The 22,022-nt window shown below is 42.0% G+C and overlaps 1 protein-coding gene across 2 annotated transcripts in view; it reads left to right on the top strand.

The window, feature by feature from the left end:
- The window catches only part of ankrd11 (ankyrin repeat domain 11), a 110,749-nt gene that overhangs the window by 26,600 nt on the left and 62,127 nt on the right, over positions 1 to 22,022 (top strand). For both annotated transcript variants that reach the window (XM_030091007.1, XM_030091001.1), the window contains exon 2: positions 2,127 to 2,197. The gene's annotated coding sequence lies outside the window, so the exon portion shown is untranslated. The remainder of the gene's footprint in view (positions 1 to 2,126; positions 2,198 to 22,022) is intronic.

The raw sequence follows: 22,022 nt of genomic DNA, 5'->3' as shown, positions 1-22,022 counted from the left end.
TTTTGGTCCATCGCTATGTTGTGTCTGTGTACAACTTCAGACATGAGCAGGAAGGGACGGGTCCATGAGAGAAGCTCGCTTCAGAGAGAAACAGCCATGGTAATGAAATTTCAAAATATAAACTCAGATTTATCAGCCACCATTAAATCACCCCAAACCTTCAATGATAAAAGCTGGAAAAACAAAACCTGTCAAAAAATGCTTGCACCCTGACATCTGTGTTTATAGTCAAATATCAATAGTCAAGTACCCCACATCAACGAATCAATAATCTTAGGAATGTTTTGTCTCGATTACCTGGACAGTGTTATAATCATGGCAGTAAGGATATATTGTTGAAGGAATTAACACAAATTTACGTGGTACACAGTACAAGACTGTTTAATGCTGGAGCTGAGGGCATAACTGAGATCATAGCCAGATGGTCAACAACAGACAGGAAGCATACCTCTGGGAGCAATTACAAAGCCTAACAGATTATCAGCAGCGCATTTCTTTACTGTAGAGAAAATTTTCTCACTTGAATTTTGTGAGATCCTTCCCCACTTTATAAGCATGGCCTATTTATTTTGGCTTTCTCACTCACCAGGTTAGTCCAGACTCTTGTGGAAACAAGAGACGCTGATGTTGAAATGTTGAAATGCACGAGTCATTGCTGAGGCTGTCGTGGCACAGCTGAACAATTTGACAATGCATTCTCAGCAACACTGAGATCACTGCCTGAGGAAAAAATAGTTTTACTAGTACATTTCATCACTTTATTACAACTATTTCCAATATCCTTCCAATGCAAGCTGCTACGATTGATGTGACCATTGAAGCACTGCTGCAACAGTCATGGTTTAACTGCTAGCGTGCTTGCTTGTGGCTACATCTTTGATTTTTCAGTGTACAGCAGTGTGCAGCCTAGACGGGCTGCTGGTTCATCACAGGGACAAGCGCAGAGAGTCAAACTGATTTGCTTACATTCATACCCAGGTGGAATTTACAATGGCCAAAAAGTCTAAGTCTAAGAAGTCTATGTGGAGTTTGTATGACATCTCTGAGTTTCCTAACACAACCCCTACCTGGGCTTGAGTTTTGGGTCTTGTCACTTTGCTGCACTCTTTGCTACCACTACAACACTCTGCAGCTATCTCTTATCATCTGATAAATACATTATTGTAGACCGCAGGTGTGATTGTGTTTTTTTTTCCCATCTTGTTTCTTTGTTTTCTGCAGTGAACCATTGTGTGATATGCTGCAATAAACTGTTTAACAATGTTGGTGCAGCATAATCAGATACCTTCCTCATTTGTCCTCTGTAAATACTGTGAATATGTACATTTTACATATTGGGTCTACAGTTTGTTTCTTTGTTTATTGTTGTAAATATTGGTGTGTCTTTCATTTTGTATATTTATTTACTTTGTCACACTTCATGAATCCCCCTTCAGGGAAACTTCTGTACCAAATTGATCCATCAGTGGGCAGCCAGCCACAGTGTGACGCTCAGAGAGCTGGTGGAGGTGTGGCTCAGGGACCCCCGGTGTATGTTTTTAGGACTGTGGGAGGAGATCAGAGTACCTGGAGGAAACCCACGCACATACAGGGAGAGAACAGGCGAACGCCGCACAGACAGGCCCTGGCTGGTATTTGAACCCAGACCTTCTCACTTTGGCAAGAGTGGTCACCGATTAGCGTAGTATTTTTATTCAAGATTCACAATATATGAACATTTATTATTCTTAAATATTGTTATTCTTTTAGCTCTGTGCAGTGTGGAGCTGCTGAGATGACTGTATTTCCCCAAGTAGACTGAATAAAGCCTGATCTTAATCTTTGGAAATGTATCGGTACTCCAGTACAAGGCCAGGAGCAAGTTTATGACTCATCAAAAACACATGAGGGTATATGAACTGGATGCAGGGCTTACATATGTTGGAGGAACACCAGGTTTGGAGCACTCAGTGTTTGGTTTCCACGGGCTTCTCTGTTTCCCAGAGAACTGTGGGAGAACTGATCCTGGAAGGAGAAACATGACCCTCTGCATCCACCCCAATATATGCAACCATGGCAAAGAATGTGAAACTGCTTGTGCCGTCCCAGTCATTAATACTTGGTTTTGTTTGTGTCTTGTTTTCCAGGATTCTGCAGCAGCAGGTGTTTTTCTAGTTGGATTTTAGCCCACTGACATTCTCCCACAGCCATGGAATCGGTATGTTGACAAATAACACTTCTCTGGAAAATATACCCATCCAGTTCATACTCGCTCCTTTCAGGGCCACTTTCATTGTCCCACTGTTAGCACTGACTTTGTTGTGTATTGTTGGATTGTGGTACACATCTTTTGTGTATGTGTGTGTTCGCGTTTGTTAACATACTACAGGTATCAGGCTCACTTTAATGTTAGGCATGCAGGAAACTGTGTGTGCTGGAGATGCTTGTACCAACAGGCAGACTGAAAGCACAGCAGCATTGAGCTCTTTCCACTGGAATGCATGTATTAAGAATGGGGCTTAGTGCATGTCTAACCTCTGCTTTCCTGTCCTTTTGTCAGAGGGTGTGTGTGTGTGCGTGTGTGTGCGTGTGTCTGTCTGTGTTAGACTATAAAAAGTAGGTCACAGCTTCTGTAGTGCAGAACTAGCATGTGTCCAACAAAAGCCTCTCATTGCCCTGTGTCTGTTCTGCTTGCACATGCATTGAACATGCACAAATAGCTGAAACGGTTCTGATCGAGTAGCAAATTTAAGGTAAAAGCTGCAAAAGCACTTTGCTGTGTGACTTAATATCAGGTTCAACTGCTCCACATGCACACTACATAGTGAAGGCATGATTTTGGACATTCTGAAATAAAATCCAGAGATAAGATTTGATGTGACTCATGGTTTGCATTCACAACAGGGACATCGGCAGTCATATAAGGGCCTGATAAAAAGAATAGTCTCAATCAATACAGGGATATTGGAAATGTCAATCACCCTTTTCCATCACATACTCAACAAAAACATCCAAGTCACACCGAGACAGAACATTTTAACAATGAACAGTGACAGTTGTTTTATTCAGGAATCATAAAACCGTCGCATGTGTTTTTGAAAAGATTAGCCGCTGATTGATCAGTGTCTGGATTGCCGACGGCCCTGACACCAACAGCTGCAACGCTGGTGTGTCCCCCCTTTTCTGCTGCACAAATTCCTCCATGTCCCTCTCTCTTTCTCTCCGACTCGCTCTTTGTTTCTTTACTATCTTTCTCTCCTCCGAACAGCACCTCTTAAGTCTGCGTGCCTGTAGCTGTGCACAAGCAAGAGCTGCTTCTGTTTACCTCTCCAAGCTGCCTATATCTGCTTACTGTCAGTGGAAACCAAGGAAACTGATCACAAAGCTTATTATGGTGCCAGGAGTGGAATACATGGTGTGTGTGTGTGTGTGGGTGTGTGTGTGTGTGTGTGAGGGAGAGATCTGGAAACACACACAAACCCTTTGCCACTCTCCTCCTCCCTCACCTCATGTGATGCCAGTCACATGGTTTCCAGGCAAGCAGCTCAGTAAATCAGAATCAGACTTTTATTTTTAACTGCTTTAAATCCTCCACCTGGACTCCACGGGTAGCCGAACTGACTGATGCTCCTTGTGATTACTTATCCTGTTCTCTCTCTTTCTCTCTCTCTCCCTCTCAGTTCTTCTTCCTCAGTGATGACTGCTGTGTCACTGTACATGTTTCTTACCTTAGTTTACGCAGTCTTTTAGTGTTTTTTTTTTTTTATCAGTGACTTTTGAGTGTTTTGAAGTGGCGGGGGGGATAATCTATTGACTCCTCATGAGGAAATTATTTCCCTCCATTTAACCCATCCTATTTCTAGCACCGGTGGGCTGGCACAGTGTGGCGTCCGGCGAGCTGCTCAGATATTATGTTATGTTTGAATGTGAGGCAGAATCTTTGGCATAATGGTCAAATTACTTCAGTGGAGCTGAAACCATGACCTGTGTTATGACCAGTTGTGGTCAACGCTTCAACTGTCTCACCACTAATGATCCTGAAACCAGAGGGATTATTGCACTTTGCCAAAAAAAAAAAAAAAAAACGATAACATCTACAGAAATTTGCATGAGTCTCTCAGAGGGAGGTGCGTTTATCAAGTTGGTTTCAGCTTAGTGAACCCACAGCTGAGTGTTGCTGTCTTGAGATTTTTCTGTTCTCTATTGAGGCAAAATCCATCCATCCATCCATCCATCCAACACTGAAGGTACGACAGCCACGATAGGACAGTTCGTTATGTAAACATACGTGTGTTGTTCAGCAGAACCATGGTTGGTTCCGCAGTTCCAAATGTTGGGGAGCATGTCAACTGTGAGCACTAGTTACACTAGTTATTTACCTGTTGGTGTGAAAGTGTTGTGAGTGTGCATCATTATCACAAGTGACAGACGAGCTCGGTGTGAAAAGGCCAACTCTTCATGCTGTAGCCAGCCGCCAGAAGAGCTGATATCCTATCTTGCAGCTGGGGAGCTGAAAAGGGAGGCGTCTGCGCGTTTGATTTGGTGCAATAGAAAGGCTAAAATTCTTGTAATCACACCTCCTCCACTGGTTCTCTCGCAGTTCCCCTTCTATCTCCTCCTTTTTCTCCAAAGCAGGGCTTGTTCCTCAGTGGGGATTAGTGTGAGCGGCAGCTCTGAACAGGGAAGTGGGTCCTGCCAGTCACATTACATAACTCGCCCCCGCTACTGCAGCTCGGCCTGGCCCGGCTGGAGAGACGACCATGGAAGCTTTGTTTTCCCAACCTTCCCTCTTTCCTCCCCGATGCCGCTCCTCCACCTCCCCCTCAGGCAGACTGCATACTGATGCTGTATAGAAGGAGTCTGTTTGTGGGGAACAGGCAAAGCACTGTGGCATGGAGTGTGGAGAAATACGCTAATAACAAGCTGAATGGCAGCGAGTTCACATCTCAGGCACAGGAATTTGAGGTCTGCTGTAGGTCGTTGGGTTTTCAGGAAGATGAGAAGTAACGAGTCCCGCTGCTGTGTTTTACAGCCTGCACTGGGGCTTCGCATCAGTATGGCCGGCGATCACACCGAAGGTGAGGGTTCATCTGCGGAGTGTTTGGATTTCCGAGTCGAAATTTCTCAAGGTTGACCGGCTGTGAGATCGCTTGTAAATATTTCCTAATTCTGTGTTTTTGTGTCACTGTCTTGACACCCACACACACTGCCCCCCACCTGGCAGCGTGCCACCAACAGTAGAGTGGGAGTGGGAGGCCAGTGTGCTCGCGTAACGGAGGTACAGACCTGTTAGCATTATGACTGAGGAAAAGTGAGGGAAGGTAGGCGTGAGGAAAGGGATAGAGTATTGCATGGTGGCAGATTTATATGCGGCATCTTACCGAATTGAGTTTTTCCCCCTGCTCTCTCGAGTTGGGATGAATGACAAAAAAATGCATCAGTGGTGAAAGGATCAAGCAGCAAAGTCTCTCAGCATCGGAAGTTACTTGCTGTCAAGACTGCGAGCATTATTCCCCCATGCTAATTTCAACATAAAACATACCAACCACGATTTTGTTTATTCTGATTCAGGCCTCGATTTTTAAGAACTTGAACAGCATGTTTACAATCCAAATTTATGCCTGTTCAAATTGAATAGCTTTTATCTTTTGGATTCCATTTTACATGTTAACAGTGCAGCAACAAATAATGTACTTCATATTGTATTTGCATTTCAGTGAAAGCATTTATACACCATGTCTTTTGTTCCTTTTAGAAAATGTATTTAAAAGCAACATTTTTCCAGTGTTTTTTTTTTTTTGGTCACTGTCACACATTATGCAAAGACTATACAGAAATAAAATAGCATTATTTTTCTAGAACAAGGTCTGTTTCCTCAAACATTTGTATTGTAAAAAAAGAAGTGATCATTCCCAGGGTTGGTGGTTTTGTCCCATAGGTGTCTTTGAGCAGGACACTGAACATTTCAGTTCCTCCAGATGAAGACACAGTTGGTTTGTGAAAGGATGAATATGAACAATATTGCTGAAGAAAATGTACTATGTAAAGACATTTAATGTACAATTGAAGGTGCGCACTAAAGGATTTTACAGTTTTTTTTTGTGCCAATTGCTTGGAAAGGCCCTCAACATTTGAACCATGTTGGTTGGTAAATTTGTGAAATCTAGCTGAATTTCCTCTTAAGCCCTTCCTGTTTTCTAAATACTGACATATATTGGAACAAATTTAGTGGTCTTTCTGCTCAGCCGTGAGCACAGGCTGTTGTTGTGCTTCAGTGCTCTCTCTGCTCTTGCTGGGAGGTCACACTTGCTTCCCAGGCACTGTTTTCCACAAGCTTAAGTACATGTTAATGCACGCACGCACAAACAGGATCTGTACCTGATGGTTAGACAGACTTAGCCTCGCTGCTGCTTTATAATGTTGGTGGTCTTCGAATTGCTGCATATTCTCCTTTTTGCTTCTTCTATAATCAGCTCCAACCCTGTGTTTTAAAAAGCATCCTGACATGTCACAGTCTCCCTTATTCATATCTGCTTCCCTCTCTCTTCAAGTGTAATTATTCTTAAACATCAGTTCTGTGTTTTGTAAGTATAGCCTAATGATTATTGTATGAATCATGTTAAGTTTCATTTTCACTTGGTTCTGTATAGCTGGTGATAAAATGCAGTTACTTTGTCAGTATTGGGATTTTTCCTTCCCCCTAAGATATATCAATAGTGACGATTTTGCTCCAAATTAAACCTGTTCTCCAAAAGCTAGTCAAGGATTGCGTGTCTCCACTTTGCATTTGTATACTACCGTGGCTTCATTTCTGCATTTGGAGTTGGGCTTGAGCGTGCTTTCAGTGGATCAGCCATGAGCCAAGTTCCCGTCAAAGACTAGCTGCTACACCAAAGACTGTGTTTAGATGTGACGGCTAATTTTAGAGCTGCTAGGCCCTTGTCCAACGTGGGGGAGGATAAGATAACATTGAAGTAGCCCTCCCTTCTTACAAGGTTTGGTTTTGTTTGTCCATCCAATAACCCTCGTTCATCCCCGGAGGATGTTATGCGCAAATAGAAACGTTTCAGTGTTGTTGATCCTGTTGACAAATACAAATCTTATTCATGTTTTCCAGCCCTCGGAGAGTTTCAGCTCTCACGGCGACTTGCAGCAGCAGTGCTACATACTTTCACAGAGCTGTCAACTTAATTGACAAGAATAGACAGGTATTTCAAGCAGTGGAATTTGTGATGTCATGTGACGTATGTAGTTTCAAAAAGTGACTGTGCAGAATTGCACTTGCCAAAAATAAGGGAAGTACTTTCTAAAGTCATCACATATGAGAGTGAAGTTTTTTGATTATAGGCAAATGCTCACATGTGCTCATGATTTAAAGGTGAAACAGACAGAAATAAAGGGACACGTAACATAGTTTTGTTTCCAGATCAGGGTTTTACAGCTCATCCTGGATTAGCTGTTAGTTTAGATTGTAAAACTTAAGGACATGCATGTCTGTGAGGAGTTTCTATGCAATGTCAGTCGGCCTCCTATTCTAGGAAGGCAGTCAAAACCAAGCAAAGGGCTATTAATGGTTGAAAGAGAGCGACTGAGATCCCCCCTCTAGTTTCTAGCCATCGTGGCAGCAGTAATGGACTCTGTTCTGATTTGTTTATGTCAAAAAGGCATCTGGTTTCAGAAAAAGAAATGTAGCCCTGAATGGGTGTGGGTATGCTATTTGTTCTCTTATTTATTTATTTTTTTTGCCAGTGATCAGAAATCCATCACATTGAGAGCAAACACGCGGACAGACAAGTATACAAAATACCCCCTCACACTCTGATTGAGCCCACACAACACATGTGGCAAAGCTGTCCCTGTCTGGCCCCACTCTCCCGTCCCTCTCCCAGCCACAGAGCAGTGACCTTGGTTTCAAGTGGCTATACTCTGTTGGAAAGCCAACACCTCTCCGGGGATGGGCTGACCTTGTTGTCTGACACACTGTAAGTCTGCACGCCCCTCTCTATCCCACTCTTATTCACTCACACACTCGAACATCAGCTGCCTAAACAAGTTTTCCACTGTTAACTTCACCAGTCGCCGAGGTGGTACAGCGTCGTGTGTGTGTGTGTGTGTGTGTGTGTGTGTGTGTGTGTGTGTGTGTGAGAGAGCAGCTCTCTTTGTTGTGTTGTTTCGATACAAAGGTAGATAGACGGCGAACGTTCAGCAGGTTTGGGCCTCTCCCTAACCAGGTGTTCCTTCATCAGACAACCTGTCTTCTCAGTGACAACATGCTCTTTTTATGAGGGTGTGTGCAGCAGTGTACACTGCTGTCCCCTCCCTTTATGCTCGGGCCTTTGATTTCCTGCAGCTGTCCGGTTGTGCGCCGCACACGGATGGGTCCCAGCTTGTTTATCCATTTCGTCGCAGACCCCAAAACTAAAATATTGCGTTCAGTTTAAACAAAGCATTGTTGTAATTGTCAAACTTTCATCGTGATGAAGTTGCAAGAAGTAGAAAAGTAAATACAAAAGGTTTTTTTTCCTTTTTAATTCCATGTTTACATGCAGTTTTAATGTGGTTTTAATCACAGAATCACAGAAAGGGAAGAAGGTTTTTTTTGCAGCTGACATGTAAACACTGCAATCAGCGTGCTTTTATGCACAGTGTGCTTTCAACTGTATCTCAGTCAATTCACCTCAAGTGCTTAACCTTTTAAATGTACAGCTTGGCCGAGAATCCATCCGTCCATTTCACTCTGACCTGCCTAACTCTACTATACTTTTTTGGGTGATTGAAAGGTTACGTTTTGTCATTAGAGATTGTACTACAAATGCTTCGTTGGCTTCAAGGCTTCTGACTGGATGGACCGGTTTTGAGCACGTTATCGACAGCTGAGCCTGCAAAGATACAACAGAAACAAACTTGTTGTGGTAACCAACTCGCCTGGGACAGGTGTTCAAGATGACTCTCATACTACTAGTTTGGAAGCAAATGTTTAGACAAGCAGATGAGTTGTAAGAAGTAAAATACTGCCGGATGTGCAGAGGATGGAAAAAACAAGATGTCTTTTGAAGCCTGTAAATGGGGAAGACATTAGCAACAAAGGAAATCCTGTAAATACCATGTGACCCCGAATCAGTATGTGCTGCCTCTCGGTCATTCTCATGTTGATTCCAGTTCTTCCAGCATTCGATACCCTCATCAGACTTTCAGAAGCGATTTGTTTCTGGATGTGATGCAGCTGAAGAAAATTGTCCTTGCTGCTGGCTAAACTCTGACTTGTAGGATGCTGATCAAAGCGTTGGGCTTTTCTGCTAGACACATGCTTACACATTGAAATCACACTTCAGCATTTACCATTTTCTTTGAAAATAGCTTTTTAAAAAGGAAACAGGGGAAGTCTGTTGGGTTTGTTCATTGTTTGATCTGTATTAATGTCAAAACCTGGACCAGGTATTTGGACCAGGCTGTCGGTGACTTGTTGAAGGCTATCTGGAAAACCTCTCTCTCTTTATAAAGCAAAATGTTTTGTACAACAGCAAACAAAAATTCTCAAACTTGTCAGCATTCCGGTTTTGATGTGTAGAGTCCAGTTGTCTGTGCGTTTATGCCTTGCATCAGGCTGCAGGCTGTGTAAAAGCTGGGTCGGGGCCAACAGCCAGCCAAGAGGACAGACGAGGAAGCAGATGGATCTGTTTGGGGTTAACCCTTCCCACGCCACTTCATCCTCTGTGCCTCTTCCAACCTGCACGTCTCTCTGCAGAGTGATTGTGTGTGCGTGTGTGCGTGTCTGTAGTTTGGGGGATGGGCTGTGCCTTTTATGCTAGTACTACTCACTGGCAAGCTGGACATAAACCAGAGAGAGCGAAAGAGACCTTGCCTCAGCAGAATTTCGCCTACAGACCCTGTGTGCCCTGAACTGTGCGAATATATGGCTCTTGCCTCCATGTTGGAACTCCTGGTCTGCTTTGGTCCTCTGTTGTTTTGCTACAGCTCTTTTCCCCTCTGGTGCACTCTGCTGTCTGGTCTCTCAGCCAAACTAGCACTTAACTTGTTTGTCCTGGGAATGTTTTTGCCTTTTCTTGGATATGGAAGCATCACAACTTGTTAGATTCGTTGGCTGTCTGCCAACTCTTTTTAGCCAACCAGCCTCCTACTTTTAGATTGCTGTCTTTCAATAGTGGAGGTTTTTCCTCCAAGCATGTGAGTGCTGTTTGTTCAATGGTAGAAATGTGCCACAGACAGGCATTCGGCAGTATTTACAGTACACTAATGTGCAGCAGTCTTCATGCTCTCAAGTTGGCCAGGCTTGGTTACACAACATCGTCACAGTCAAACCGCCATTCTGTGTACATGTGCAATACAGGATGTGCATGGGAGGGTAGTATTTTTCACCTTTCCAACTGTTATGTTCGACTGTTTAAAAGTGAAAGCAAAAGTCAGAATGCCTATGAAATGCATGCCATAACTAAGAAAAAAAAAAAAGTTAGTTTAACTTTTGTAGATTGTAATCAGCACATGAATGAATTCAGTGATTCTGGGATTATGTGAATAAAAAGAGAAATCACAGAAGGAAAAGGAAAATCTTTTTTCACTCCTATTGTGTTGTTCCATGGCGATCGCAGTATTTGGTCAACGTACAATAATGTTGACAATTACGGTAGCGATATGATTAGTGATAAACATTTTAATAGATGATATTAATGTCTTTGTGCCTTGAAATTTGTTCTTCCTACTAGTATTGCTCTTTGTGTCAGGAAATTCGACAGAAAAATTGTCACTTCGAATTTGCAGAGCTTGAATGCGCAGTGCCTTGAAACGCCATTCATGGCTCAGTGTTTTATGCAATGTCGATTGTCTGTTTTTACTTTTCTAAAGTGTTTTGTATGTTATCTTAACATGCACGTTGTCGTTTCATTTAACCAGCCAGTATTGTTGATAACACTGAATCACATGCAGGTATCTTGTTTGCGGTATTCGGTGGACAAAGGCTGGGTTCTGATGTGATCACAAACCAGTTGTTTCTATCAGCTTTTGGGAATAACTCTTGTTCTCTCTATGAAGCAGCGGTCTAACCCTGGAAATTAAACGCTTATATGACATTGTGTCATTAGAGAAACATGGCTTGTCTGATTCTATTTATTTATCTATGAAGCCGAGGATGCCTGTCACCAGGTGGTGAAGTTACTCAAAGACGATTGGCTGGTAACTAACACATGTAGACCGCAGCGATTTTATTATGATCACTGTACAAATGAGACTGAAAGAGTGAAAGCCGCTGTTATTGCAATGCCAGTGTTTTGTATTGCAATGATGCGCATGCGTGTAGACAGACACTACTGATCAAGATCAGAAATGAAAAGGCCCTGTTTGTCTTTATGCTGCTTTCTCTTTAGAATCAGAAATGGCGGCATTTTGAAAATGTTCCACTCTGGAAGCAGCTTTCAAACAGTATCATTTCAAGACTCCAAAATGCTGTCATGTAAGCCAAACAGCCAACCACAACAGAGGTTTCCCTTTTTTCACTCAGAATTCTTGTGTGCAAAAATGCCCAAATGTCACAACTTCCTTTTGTTGTTTCAAATTAAAAGCACTCCTGTGTTTCTCACTTGGTTCAGCCGTACACGGCTCATTATTTTTGCTTTCATTGTGCTTTTCTTCTGTGACATACTAGCTTTTCTCATTCAGAGAGCAGATGTGGGTCAGTGAAATTATATAATCTATTGCTTTTTGATAACAATGGCTTTCGTTCCCCTCTCTGTTCCTGTCCATTGCCATCACCACAACCAATACCCACACACTGCCCCCTTTTGTCGTCTGCTAACAGAAGTGAGTAGTGACTATGGCATGGGGGTGGGTGGCAGGACGGACATCTGTGTCTCTGGGCTCCACTGCCTCGACCTTATTGTTCTCTGAGATGTAGATAACCATAACAGAAGGAGAGCAGGAGAGCCACAGTCAAGGAGAGAAAAGGGGCAAAGGGGAGGAGCATTGAGGGGCAGCTTTTGTTTAGAAGAAGTATCAAGTCTGTAGTGCGGGTGTTTTATGGGGCGGCGGGTGGGGGAAGGGACGAGGAAAGTGTTTTTAAGCAGCTGACCTCCAATCTGAAAGGCCTAGTTGTCGGGGCATGTGCGAGTCAATTCAAGATAGGTGTTTAAGGTTCTGTTCTGCTTTTCCATTTTCTTATCCTCCTGTTCTGTTTTTGTGTTGTAACCATGGAAACTCAGGTCTCTACCCATTCTACTTTCTTTTTAAATTCTCTTTTCAGTTGACTGCATAGTTGGCCTTTTTAGTGACCTTTGGCCAAAATGTAGGGTCACCATATTGTGGTCGTGACAAAATATGTAATTGATAGCATTTACTCTCTGTGGTTGCAAGGAGAACAAATTTCAGACTTTCGTCATCTTCCAGCTATGGCAGCACTAATATGGTTTAATGGTCCCGCCGTAGTTTAAGTCTGACTGCCGTGTGTAAGTGTAGTTGTAGACATTAAATCAACTTGAGAGTGCTTAGGACTGAGATTTCTTGTGGTCTAGCATGTTTTCAGGGATACTCAAGCTCATGTTCTGAAGTGAAAATGGTGAATCGTTGTTGTGTTTTGGCTGATCGATTGCTGCACTTGGGAGTACCTGAAAACAGCACTTTTTCAAGATGGCACACCATGATAAATAATATCAACTGCAGATTCCAGTGTTTGGGCCAATCACTGTTGTAATTTTACAGCACTTTTCCAATGAAGTTTACACTTAATACACCATCATCTGGGTCACATGCAAAGACACATTTTTAACAAACCCAAAACACTGAGCGCACAACAGTCAGTTTTAAAAAAGCTCATATATTTATGTCATACTGTTGGGTGTGCATGCTTGGGTAGTTTGATTCACCCCCTTCAATAAAGCACTAACTACGTTGTTTCAGGCCTTTTTATTCGGTTGTTTTCAAAACATCGCCATCTGAATGCAAAATCTTTCTGAAACAAATGCAATGGTCTTGCCATTTCCAGTCAGTTATTGCTGTCCAAACAGAAGCTTAAATCACCCGTTGGAATTCACAGGCTAGAAAAGCATTATTGGATGTGTGTAAGATATAAACATACTGCTATTTGGAGGGAGGACTTAAAAAAGAAAAGTTTTTCCCCTCAGCGTGCGTGATGTTAGTTTTTTTATATGTCAAGAAGCAATCTAAATGTATTTCCATTTTTCATATACATATACAGACAAAGAAAATATTAACAGATCACACGTTAGTCATCAGACAAGTTTTCCCACATTGCACATCAGAGGCCAGTAGTCTTAGGGATTATGAGGGGTGTGTTTGTCTGGCGTTGCTACCGGATTTGAAGTCGAAGCATGCTGTTCCCACTGTGCCAGTCTCATGTTGTGTCTGTTGGACTGGATTTGTCAGCTCCCATATCACCTCTCTCGTTTGGCCCGGTAAAGTAGAAATCCAAGAACTGTGAAAACAGGCCCTCTGTGCCTTCCGGTTTTCTAATTGCGTACTGCACATTTCTGTTTCTGCACTTCTGGAAGCAGAGATGACCCATTCGTAAGACACGCGGGTGACATTATTCATCATTTCCTGTGGCATTTATCAGCTTTTTCCCTCCATGCAAGACATGATAGGCAGGCATCGGAAATGTTGAATAAATAAAACCTGAGTCCAGGTAAGCTTGCATATTTGATGTGTGGCCAAGGGCCTTGATGGAATATTTGCTTTAAATTTGTTGTTGTAATTTTCCTGCCAATGCTTTTCTTTTCCACTTCATTATTCAACATTTGCTCCAGTTGTGAGGATTATATTTAGAAGTGTTGTTGGGGAAACCAACACTCAAAGTGTATCAAAGGCTGTTGATGCCTCATTCCTATGGCTTCAATGAAATGCTGTTGAGAGCGTCCAAAACATGCTATTCAGCAAGCCTTGGTCTAAAGCATGCTGATCCCATCGTGTTGTATATCAGTGCATTTTTTTTTATTTCTTCATCTTGACTCAGTTTTCCCTTGCTGCCATTCTCATTCTTCTCATGGTATTTCCATGCGCATATCTTGCCGCACATTTATTATTCATCGAAACAACAGCTTTATTTGCCCTCATTTCCATTAGATATTATCATCAGTGCACTTCTTGTATATGACTGCGTTCTAAAGATATTCACAGGAACAGAAGTTGGTTTTTACGTGACTGAAGCAGCCACTGAAAAGGCAATCTTAAAGGTTTTTCTGCATGGATTCGAGGACAATAGAAAACCTTTCAACACTTACCTGGAAAATTGCTAATGTTCGTCCCTCCACTTAGTGGGTCTGGCTTCAGTATGAATGTGTTTAGTCATCGTGGGAAAAGAGGTCAGTCAACCTGGGTAAAATGCAGGGGTTTGGAGTGGGTCAAAACTGCTGGGCAAGGAGTGCGAGCACAAAATGCAGCAAATGATCCTGCAACCTTTTCCAATTGAATTAAGGAGCAGGTTGTTGACTGTTTTGCGGAAATGCCACCTGAACTGGCAAAGCGCAGAGATAAGTGAGCTTCTGCTGATTGGTGCGAAGAAGGAGGTTTCTGTACAAGTTGGTGAGACCTTCAGAGACACAGTTTGAGATGGCGATACAGCCAGCCAGATGAGAGAGGCAAGGCTTCTGCAGAACTCAGAAGCGTTATTCGTGAATATAACATGATGACGTTGCAATTTGTTCACCAGAAGGAGCAGGAAAGAATGTCATCTGTCATTTATGATATGGACGTGGGTCAACTGTCAGTGTGAACCATGCCAAAGGTCATTTCTGCATAGTCTCAGACTTGAATACAACTTTGGCGTGGTGAGCTGATTTTACTGTAAAAGTGGCATTGGCCAACCTCATAATGATCTTAGTCTTTTGTGATGTTTGGAAGATAAGAATGAAGAAACGAAACTTTGCAAGAGCAGTTTTAATGTGTCGATGCGCACTAGCATCATATATTCATTAGTTTGCTCTGCTGCACTGAGAGTAAACCACACGTTTTCTTCTTGAAGTGGACTCCCAAAATATAAATGAAGCAGATTCAAAGGAGGCAATAGTAAAACAACACACCAGTAAGTCGGTTTCTTCGTATTACTGTTGCACTGTACTGTTTCTCGCATTCACACCACACTGACTGGCATTTTGACATCTCCTCAGTTCTGAGCGGTTAAAAAAAAAAAAAAAAAAAAAAAAAACACTAAAAAGCACCATGAAGGGTGTGAAAGCAATATCTCCGTGCAGGTGGAAGGCCATGAAATATTCCCTTTAAATTCTAGCAGGCTTAGTGTGGACATGGCTTTAGCTGCTCGTGTGGGCATCAGCCCCACTCCCAATGATGTTCCATTAGATTTCAGAAAGCAGATTGTCTCTGTCTGTTTCTATTCACCTTCCATCTGCTTTATCTTCCCTCTGCACATGGTAGTCAGTGAAATGGAGAGATTGGGTCAGACTGTAACAAGCTTTAATTTCATAGCCGGCACGTGTTGTTTTGCCTGAAATCTGCTACTGATTATTATTAACTACTCGTGATGCACTTTTAACATGGTCATATTTTCTTTCACCTTTTATTTTGTTGGTCATGCCTGCAGGTTTATGTTATAATCTGGCTCGATCTCAGTGTGGGCACGAACATACAGTAGCTAGCATTCTATAACTAGGTGTATAAAAGGAAATTTGTAAAGCAGCCTAGTCTCTGCCGCAGATTGCTGTTTTTTTTTTTTTTTTTTTTTTTTTTGTTCATGGCCAGAAGGGAGAGTGACTCATTCTCAGCCGCCCTCACATTCAGAGAGTTTGTGTGCTTATGAGGAGCTACTGGCTTGTTTGTGTGACAGTGATGTGTTCAGATAAGACATCAGAGGTGTGGCTACAGTCTATTTTGTGTCCTGCATCCCTATCTGCTGCTGCTGGCCGCCTCTCAAAATTGACTCATCTACAGAACATGATCGGTTGTACAGTATCTTTTTTTTTTTTTTTTTCCTTCTTTGTTTTGTTTTGTATGTGCACAATAATCTGCTTTGTGCTTCTCAAATACAACACTGTTGGTTTGGTGATCAAAATACTATACAGCTAGTTGGTCTAGTCGGTTTTGTGTTGTTATTCTTTTCATGCTTGCATGCTCTTATATTGTCGTGCACCGCTTGCACTGCAGTTGTCGAAACCAATCACATCGTAAATGAAGATGGAAATGTGCAAATGTCGCAGAGAACAAACACTGTTGTGATAGCATCATTAATGCGTTTTGGTCTGAAGATGTGGCGCTACAGATTGCAGCATTTGCTCTGATTTCCCGTACCTGTAAACAAACAGATACTCTCCAAGTTTGTGTTTCATCTGAGTTGTTGCAAAGCTGATGTTCACATGCTCACAGGCCTCAAGATGGCTTGAATATATTCTCAGCAGGCTTTAGCCAGCATAGGCGATTCTGAATTGTTTTGAATCAGTAGCAGGGTTTGTTTTGCAGAAATAAGACCGAAAGCTATGATTTTGTGTGCCATCTTTTACAACAGAAGTGGTGAAGTAAAGCTCCAGAGTTTGGTTGCCATCCATAACACCATTTTTTTTCAAAATCCAAACCAACTAAAATTTGTCTCAAGTGACGGCACCCCCAAATCTAATGACGTGCAGTTATGTTTTGATTGTGTCTCAGAGGTGATTAATCCAATCTGTGGTGATGTTGAAGCTGTTGCGCTTGTACTTCACTGCTGAGAGAAAATGTTAAAATTACTGTAATACCACAATTAAAGCTGATACACAACACCAGAATTGTAATTCTCACCTTGCTTGAATCTCTTCCTACCTGAATTGAAATATGTGCTTCTGGAGTTCTTTATTTGGGGATTTATTTCCTCTGTAATTCATATTTAATCGCACATTGCAAAATTAATTGAGAAAAATGTGTTTGTTTGATGCAGCTGGTATTTGCTGGGTATCGGGGGGGGGGGGGGGGGGGGGACTTGCCGAGATTATTTAAAGTACTGCCAGTTCTGTTGCTGTTTGCGGGGTTACAAGCACTTGCTAAGCTGTTTGTAGCTGTTGGGCTGTCTAGACAAAGCCTGTAACATTTCACCTGACTGTCCGGAGCATCTGCCATCTGCTCCGTTGAGACGAGCGCCCTGTATTTGCTCGGACCGCCCCGCCCCCACTGTACCCAGCAGGCACCAGCTCACCTACAGTCTGCCCTGACATCCATTTATCACGAGCCCCCCCGGACATTTCCTCGGGATGATAGAGCAGTGTTGATGAAGCAGTGAAAAGCTCCTGCAGTAAGCACAAAATTTAAAGCTCTCAGTTGTTGTTATTAATCTTAGAAAATGTACAGTTGTCGTTTTGTCATCAAATAGCAGCGCTGTTATTTCGGTGAAGGAATTTTGCTGGCAAGATTCTGTGAATAGACTGTTTGGTGTCCAGAAAGGTATAAGGCAGTCAGGTAATTGTGTAATTAGTATCTGTTTTTACCATAAGTGCCTCAAAATTAGGAACGAATGATGAATGTTTTTTGAGGTCCATAATGTAATGCTTCTCATGATGGCTATACGACAGCTTTGGCTCGGACTTAATCCAATAATGTGCCTCTTATACGATTGCTCTCATATGAATACAAGATCCACAGAATGAAAAGACTGGCCGGAACAAAATATTCCTAAAATAAACTAACCTAGTAATCTTTGCTTATTGTGATTGACTCTAGTTATCTGTCTTAATTTTTATTGTTGGACTTATCTTGTTTGTTTCTTCTTTCTCTCTCTCTCTCTTTTTATTTTAATCAAACCAGTACTTATTGGTATTGATAATTATTGTACATCCGGACTAAAAGTACTTCTGTTTTGTGTTGTTAAATGGGTTGAGGATGTCTTGCTGTCCCTCAGAGCAGAGTCTCTGGAGAATATTGAGTTTGACATTTGCTGTGGAAGACTTGAAAACAACCATCAGTTTAACTCCATTGAGATTTGTGATGCATTAATTCAATTCTGTGCTGATTTACAGAAACAGGTGATTTTGATTTAGATTAAAAAAAGAAAATCTTTGTTTCACTTCTTACTCTAATTGACTCTGAACTCCTGTTCAAACTGTTGTTTTCTGCCGACTGATCTCTAAATGAGACACAACTGACGGCAGGCTCACGAGCTCTGTTGAGGGTCACTGTTTAACGGAAAAAAAACACAGAAGAGTGCATGCGAGAGAGAGTTTGCACCTGTAGTGTTGTCTTTTACATGACATCTTAAGCTGTTTTATAGTTGTGATCCAATATTTTATATGCACAACTTTGTAGACAGTATTGAACACAGCACTATCTCTAATCTGTGGTGTTGCACATACCGGACTTGATGCTCGATAAAACTAATCATCTGGTCATCAAATCTTGAGTACCCTTCAATACTTGCCGTAATTCAAGATGCGTCTATCTTGTTGCCACCTGGTGTTTTCAATTGATTTCCGTATTTCTGCTTCCATTATGGTTTCTTTCCTGACTTCACGATTCATTGATATATGCTTTTCCATTTCATGCCAGATGTGAAAGATTTTCACCTCCAGTGTTTTTACACCAAGTGGCGTCACATGACACATTCAGCTCTATGGGGAGAGTCACATAAATGTCATTCAGGGTCTTAGGAGATCATCAGATCTCTGTAAGAATTAGACATACAACCTTTGCACAAACATTTTGTTGGTACTATTTGACATGGAATAATAGTGTTTTTGATGCAGGCATGTTTAGCTACCACTGTTACCTGCGCTGCCTAAGTGTTAAACATGTTTGAAAATGTGTTTTTCCCCAAAGAGCCAAAGATATATTATTTTTCCTGTTCATAAACAGGTCAATGTTTGAATCAACTTTGTTTTAAATCCATTGTAGTTTGGTGGGAAAGTCCTGGTATTTCTTTAGATTGTCTTTTTCATCCATCTGATGCACTTTCACTGCTACAAATGACTTACAATCCCAATTTGATTTGGAAATTATGTCTTGCAGTATGAGTTTGCGTTCTCTCTCTCTTTTTTTGGGAACCCACTGGCTATCGATGTTTTTGAAACTGTCCTCCGATGTGGCTGAATGCCAGAATTGGAACAGTAAATTATTCTGCTTATGCCTGTCACAGACAGTAAAAGGTCGGGGAAAGAATTTATGCTCTCACATAAATAAAGAGGAGACGTGACAGACATGGAAATGGATAGATCTGTGCTCCATTTCCAAGAAAGGAGAAGACCAGAATTTATTTTTTTGACTATTAAATTTGCAGCTTCTTTCAATAAAGAACTATTTTACTATCGGTACCTGCTGGGGGCGATTGTATTTTGCTTTACTGTCCCTCTAAATCTGACTGACCACCACACTTTGAAATGCAACAAATAAACAATGACGAGTGCATTTTTTCCTGCATAGTTTGTACTGGTTTAGAGCAGGGTGGACAGCTACAGGCTAAATTTGGCATCGGCAACGTGGTTGCCTCCATGCTGTCGTGAATTAAAGCAGCAGAACTGCTTGTCACTTGCTTCAGTCTCGTGTTTGTGTTTGTGTTTTTCCTCCCACACAGTTGAGTTCATTGAGTTCAGCCGGAGAGCAGGTATCACACTGTTACACCAGCTCATTGTTTTCTTTTCAGACCAGTTTAAGCTTCAGTCTCACCATCGAGGACCCCTTCTTTCTTTTTTTCTTTTTCCCTGCAGAAATGTCTGTGGCCTTATGCTCACTTCACCTGTGCCCCAGTTGGCATTGTATCCTTCAACTTTCCAGTGCTGCCTGTGTCTCATGCAGCCAGAGCTGAGGCTGCAGAGAATCCAGGTCCTGCATAGCAGTGGGGAATAAAAAGAACAGCACCTGTCACAGCGGCCTGAGGGGGACAGAAAGGACAATGCTATACCAGCAGTCCTCTCTGTGTATGTTATGTTTCTCCTTCCAACGCTATATTATTTCAGTTCTTTATTATTATTATTGTGACACAACTTTCCGGTCTACACACTAGAGCTGTAATACACTTCATTCCTCTTTCTTAGCTAACTGTACTGTGAGCTGTTCAGCCACTAAACCCTGGTAATATGGTAGTTTGATTACTTTTTATGTGGTATTACTCATTGACAGCTCTAAGATGTGTAAACAGAAGTGTTATTGACAGGTTGAGGGTTAGGTTAGGACAGGTTTTACCTCTGATATGAAGAGTGAAAGTGCATAGGTAGGAGATTCTCCGCTGTATAGCATCAAAGTTCATACCTAGGAGGCTTCTTGATGGAGGAGATATCAGTTGTTAGGTTTCCACTGCTCCATTCTACATATTAGTGGCCAATATTTTTCCATTGACATATTTGCTTAGTGAATATATATTCGTGTTTTATGTGATGGACACCACTGACTGGCAGACTGCTGCTGACAACAAGCCACCCGCAGCAGAACTAAATCTATAGATTAGGTGCTCTCACCACTAATGTTTGGTTTAGTTATTTCTTTGGGCTGTCTAAATTCCCCTATGATAGTGTCTATTTTTCAAGATGTTGAAATGTTGGCCACCTCCATGACCAAAGACATTTTTTATTATTTATCTCTTTTTGGTCAGACGTCAACACAAACACAGTTTCTTGTGGTTTGAAACCTGTACCAAATTCAAATGAAGGCTTAAGACATTTGATAACTCTGTGCTTCAATTGGTAGTGTGGTTCATTGACCTAAGTCAAGGTTTGTGGTTTGATTCCCCATGTTGCTCTTATATGTTGAGGTGTCATTGGGCAAAACTTGTACTCCGAAGTGTCTCGCAGTGAGATGCAAGAAACTGTGTGGCAGTATGAATGATTTTGTGCACACAGATGTTCATCTAAAGCTAATTTAGTGTGCTGAATTGCAAATATGCACCACATAAAGTGAACTCTGTTTGAAACGGCTCTAATACAGAGCTCTGAAAACAGTTTGTCAGAGTTTTTCTCATGCACAAGTGTGTGGGTGTGCACCTTTACAAACACTGTCTAGTCAATTCACTTTACCACAGGTGGACTCTAACCAGGTCCTGCAGACATCCCAAGAATGATTGAAATAAACAACAATCCACCCGCTGACAGTTTGAAGTGCTTGTAGCCCAAAGACCTGAAAAAGCTTCTTTTCAATAATTGATCGGCTAAAAGGAGCCGTCTTAACCGTTTGAAATCAAATCTACATCTTAAATCATGCAAAAGGTGAAAATGGGTGCATGGTGTTGTGTGGTTAATATTAAATTATGAGACAGTAAGATGTAATTAATTGTAGGTGAAAGGAAGTCACAATCAAGCGCCGGATAAAGTCAGCAAACTCCCGCCTCTCATACAGGCAGTGAGCTAAAAGACAACACTTGGCAGTGGCATGCCTCCTTGTTGCTGGGAAACAATGCACATAGCTTTGCATTGGGACCATTTTCATAATTTCAGAAGAGCAATGTTCTGTGAGTGTTTGTTTTTGATAGGATCTGTTTGTATTAAAATGTTGGCGTTGTTTAAAAAATAAACACATTTAGATACTATTCACACTGACCTATCATTTAAGGGACGTTTCATTTGAAGGATTGGTTTTAACATTAAGGTTAGAACTTGTTTGTGGTCCATATTAGCTGTTATAGTTTAGTGTAAGGACTTCCTGAAAGAACTATTTCAGTGAGCGACCTCGCAAAGATGGCAGTACGGTCTTGTTTGTGTGTTTAAGTGAGCCGTTGGTGGATCGAGGAGCTGGGGGTGGTCCGTCTTAATAGAGCTGGATCCGAACGTGATCAGGAATGAGATGAGGCAGATCTGCTCCTCACCTGTCCTGTAAAGGGGAGTAACACATACTCGCACACACTCGGTGCATCAAGGCAGGCCTGCCCTGAGTGCTGGTGGGATAATCTGATGAATTTCCCGAGCAGCATGTGTGCCCACCTGTTAGTACAGCCCCCAGTTCCCACTTCAATCACTGCTACATTACTGAGGAAGGAAGCCGTGTGCGTGGTGTAGAAATGTGAAGCCAGTTAGTAGTTCTGGTTGGTGTACAATGTTTACAGTGGGAGAATAAATCTCATTTGGAGATTTCTGCATAAATGAGCTCCTTTGGTTAGCGGCTCACGTTGGAGACGTGAACAGCAAGGT

The sequence above is a fragment of the Salarias fasciatus genome, chromosome 1, assembly GCF_902148845.1.
Source record: "Salarias fasciatus chromosome 1, fSalaFa1.1, whole genome shotgun sequence".
NCBI classification, from domain to species: domain Eukaryota; kingdom Metazoa; phylum Chordata; class Actinopteri; order Blenniiformes; family Blenniidae; genus Salarias; species Salarias fasciatus.
Note: the sequence above shows the minus strand (reverse complement) of the source record. Positions and strands in the feature narration are given on the sequence as shown.